Raw genomic sequence first — 4,643 nt, 5'->3', positions numbered from 1 at the left:
TGGACACACCGGGGATTGAACCCGGGGCATTCGGCTTGCAAGGCGTACGCGCTACCACTGCGCTATGCGCCCAGCAAATCGATAACCTAACCTCCACCTTCCACACTAATTTATGACGCCCCCTCGCGCGATATAGTCACGCCTTCACATACAGCACATTTGCATGCACTTGCACTATCCTCTACCACCCGCTTCTTGCATCGAATTGCACGTTTGGTCTTCAACTATTCATCCAAGCGCCACCAGCGAGCTGACTCGTCCAAATAAGTCTCCAACCTTCGCCACACTCCCGAGTCTTTTGACGTCTAGACGACACCAACACCCTAAAAGGAAAAACCGGCGAGGTGGTAGGACGAACTCGACAGATCGACATTGTGCCGCTGGCTTCGTTCGACGGTAGAAGGTGCCTGCTGTTTGATACGCCGTAAAGCGAGCTTGTCTCTGTATGAAGCGGGCTTCTAGTGAGGCTAAGCAGCCTAAACTATTACTTCCTGACAATCTGTTCAAACAAGCACGATGTATAGTGTTTGGTCCTCCTGGAAAAAAACATAATGTGCGCGCTGCTGTCGTAGGCGCCCCAGCACAGCGTGCAAGTGGAGGTGAGTCGAACAAAGAGTTGGACACACCGGGGATTGAACAAAGCGGACGCGCTACCACTGCGCTATGCGCCCAGCAAATCGATAACCTAACTCTCCACCTTCCACACGAATTTATGACGCCCCCACGCGCCATATAGTCACGCATTCACATACAGCACATTTGCATGCACTTGCACTATCCTCTACCACCCGCTTCTTGCATCGAATTGCTCGTTTGGCCTTCAGCTATTTGTCCAAGCGCCAACAGCGAGCTGACTCGTCCAAACAAGTCATAAGCCATCGCCACACACCCGAGGCTTTTGACGTCGAGACTACACCAACACACAAACGGCAAAACCGGCGTGGTGGTGGGACGAACTCGACAGATAGACGATTGTGCCGCTGGCTTCAGTCGGCGGTTGAGGGGTGTCTGCTGTTTGACTACGCCGTAAAGCGAGCTTGTCCCGCAATGAGTCGGGCTACGAGGTAGGTTAAGCAGCCTTAACCAGTAGTCATGCGCAGCTGTTGGAAACAGAGCCAGATGTATGGGTTGCGCGATATAGTCACGCATTCACATACAGCACATTTGCATGCACTTGCACTATCCTCTACCACCCGCTTCTTGCATCGAATTGCACGTTTGGCCTTCAGCTATTCGTCCAAGCGCCAACAGCGAGCTGACTCGTCCAAACAAGTCACCAGCCATCGCCACACACCCGAGTCTTTTGACGTCGAGACGACACCAACACACAAACGGCAAAACCGGCGTGGTGGTAGGACGAACTCGACCGACCGACGATTGTGCCGCTGGCTTCAGTCGACGGTTGAGGGGTGTCTGCTGTTTGACTACGCCGTAAAGCGAGCTTGTCCCGCAATGAGTCGGGCTACGAGGTAGACTAGCCAGTCCTTACCAGTCATGCGCAGCTGTTGGAAACAGAGCCAGATGTATGGTGTGTCTCGCCGAGAAGCATAATGGCGCGGTGTTGTCGTAGGCGCCGTGCGAGTGGAGGTGAGTCGAACAAAGAGTTGGACACACCGGGGATTGAACCCGGGGCCTTCCGCTTGCAAAGGGGACGCGCTACCACTGCGCTATGCGCCCAGCAAATCGATAACCTACCTCCACCTTCCACACGAATTTATGACGCTTCCACGCGCGATATAGTCACGCATACACATACAGCACATTTGCATTCACTTGCGCTATCCTCTACCACCCGCTTCTTGCATCGAATTGCTCGTTTGGCCTTCAGCTATTTGTCCAAGCGCCAACAGCGAGCTGACTCGTCCAAACAAGTCATAAGCCATCGCCACACACCCGAGGCTTTTGACGTCGAGACTACACCAACACACAAACGGCAAAACCGGCGTGGTGGTGGGACGAACTCGACAGATCGACGATTGTGCCGCTGGCTTCAGTCGACGGTTGAGGGGTGTCTGCTGTTTGACTACGCCGTAAAGCGAGCTTGTCCCGCAATGAGTCGGGCTACGAGGTAGACTAGCCAGTCTTTACCAGTCATGCGCAGCTGTTGGAAACAGAGCCAGATGTATGGTTTGTCTCGCGGAGAAGCATAATGGCGCGGTGTTGTCGTAGGCGCCGTGCGAGTGGAGGTGAGTCGAACAAAGAGTTGGACACACCGGGGATTGAACCCGGGGCCTTCCGCTTGCAAAGGGGACGCGCTACAGCTGCGCTAGCCGCCCAGCAAATCGATAACCTAACCTCCTTCCACCACACAAATTTATGACGCCCCCACGCGCGATATAGTCACGCATTCACATACAGCACATTTGCATGCACTTGCACTATCCTCTACCACCCGCTTCTTGCATCGAATTGCACGTTTGGCCTTCAACTATTCATCCAAGCGCCAACAGCGAGCTGACTCGTCCAAACAAGTCACCAGCCATCGCCACACACCCGAGTCTTTTGACGTCGAGACTACACCAACACACAAACGGCAAAACCGGCGTGGTGGTAGGACGAACTCAACAGATCGACGATTGTGCCGCTGGCTTCAGTCGACGGTTGAGGGGTGTCTGCTGTTTGACTACGCCGTAAAGCGAGCTTGTCCCGCAATGAGTCGGGCTACGAGGTAGGCTAAGCAGCCCTAACCAGTAGTCCTGCGCAGCTGTTGGAAACAGAGCCAGATGTATGGTTTGCCTCGCGGAGAAGCATAATGGCGCGGTGTTGTCGTAGGCGCCCCAGCACAGCGTGCGAGTGGGGGTGAGTCGAACAAAGAGTTGGACACACCGGGGATTGAACCCGGGGCCTTCCGCTTGCAAAGCGGACGCGCTACCACTGCGCTATGCGCCCAGCAAATCGATAACCTAACCTCCACCTTCCACACGAATTTATGACGCCCCCACGCGCGATATAGTCACGCATTCACATACAGCACATTTGCATGCACTTGCACTATCCTCTACCACCCGCTTCTTGCATCGAATTGCACGTTTGGCCTTCAACTATTCATCCAAGCGCCAACAGCGAGCTGACTCGTCCAAACAAGTCACCAGCCATCGCCACACACCCGAGTCTTTTGACGTCGAGACGACACCAACACACAAACGGCAAAACCGGCGAGGTGGTAGGACGAACTCGACAGATCGACGATTGTGCCGCTGGCTTCAGTCGACGGTTGAGGGGTGTCTGCTGTTTGACTACGCCGTAAAGCGAGCTTGTCCCGCAATGAGTCGGGCTACGAGGTAGGCTAAGCAGCCCTAACCAGTAGTCCTGCGCCAGTTGTTGGAAACAGAGCCAGATGTATGGTTTGCCTCGCGGAGAAGCATAATGGCGCGGTGCTGTCGTAGGCGCCCCAGCACAGCGTGCGAGTGGAGGTGAGTCGAACAAAGAGTTGGACACACCGGGGATTGAACCCGGGGCCTTCCGCTTGCAAAGCGGACGCGCTACCACTGCGCTATGCGCCCAGCAAATCGATAACCTAACCTCCACCTTTGACACGAATTTATGACGCCCCCACGCGCGATATAGTCACGCATTCACATACAGCACATTTGCATGCACTTGCACTATCCTCTACCACCCGCTTCTTGCATCGAATTGCACGTTTGGCCTTCAACTATTCATCCCAAGCGCCAACAGCGAGCTGACTCGTCCAAACAAGTCATAAGCCATCGCCACACACCCGAGTCTTTTGACGTCGAGACTACACCAACACACAAACGGCAAAACCGGCGTGGTGGTGGGACGAACTCGACAGATCGACGATTGTGCCGCTGGCTTCAGTCGACGGTTGAGGGGTGTCTGCTGTTTGACTACGCCGTAAAGCGAGCTTGTCCCGCAATGAGTCGGGCTACGAGGTAGACTAGCCAGTCCTTACCAGTCATGCGCAGCTGTCGGAAACAAAGCCAGATGTATGGTTTGCCTCGCGGAGAAGCATAATGGCGCGGTGTTGTCGTAGGCGCCCCAGCACAGCGTGCAAGTAGAGGTGAGTCGAACAAAGAGTTGGACACACCGGGGATTGAACCCGGGGCCTTCCGCTTGCAAAGCGGACGCGCTACCACTGCGCGCCCAGCAAATCGATAACCTAACCTCCACCTTTGACACGAATTTATGACGCCCCCACGCGCGATAAAGTCACGCATTCACATACAGCACATTTGCATGCACTTGCACTATCCTCTACCACCCGCTTCTTGCATCGAATTGCACGTTTGGCCTTCATCTATTCATCCAAGCGCCAACAGCGAGCTGACTCGTCCAAACAAGTCATAAGCCATCGCCACACACCCGAGTCTTTTGACGTCGAGACGACACCAACACACAAACGGCAAAACCGGCGTGGTGGTAGGACGAACTCGACAGACCGACGATTGTGCCGCTGGCTTCAGTCGACGGTTGAGGGGTGTCTGCTGTTTGACTACGCCGTAAAGCGAGCTTGTCCCGCAATGAGTCGGGCTACGAGGTAGACTAGCCAGTCTTTACCAGTCATGCGCAGCTGTCGGAAACAGAGCCAGATGTATGGTTTGTCTCGCGGAGAAGCATAATGGCGCGGTGTTGTCGTAGGCGCCCCAGCACAGCGTGCGAGTGGAGGTGAGTCGAACAAA

At 54.8% G+C, this 4,643-nt stretch overlaps 2 non-coding genes across 2 annotated transcripts; both read right to left on the bottom strand.

Moving 5' to 3' along the window:
* PITG_27946 lies at positions 1-72 on the bottom strand. Its single transcript has one exon. It is a non-coding gene; the product is annotated as a tRNA-Ala (tRNA).
* A 3,970-nt stretch (positions 73-4,042) lies between these two features.
* On the bottom strand, positions 4,043-4,109 carry PITG_27941. Its single transcript has one exon. It is a non-coding gene; the product is annotated as a tRNA-Ala (tRNA).
* Positions 4,110-4,643: the final 534 nt, after the last annotated feature.

The sequence above is a fragment of the Phytophthora infestans genome, genomic scaffold (assembly GCF_000142945.1).
Source record: "Phytophthora infestans T30-4 supercont1.25 genomic scaffold, whole genome shotgun sequence".
NCBI lineage: Eukaryota > Oomycota > Peronosporomycetes > Peronosporales > Peronosporaceae > Phytophthora > Phytophthora infestans.
The sequence above is the reverse complement of the archived record's forward strand: the minus strand, read 5'-3'. Positions and strand labels throughout refer to the sequence as shown.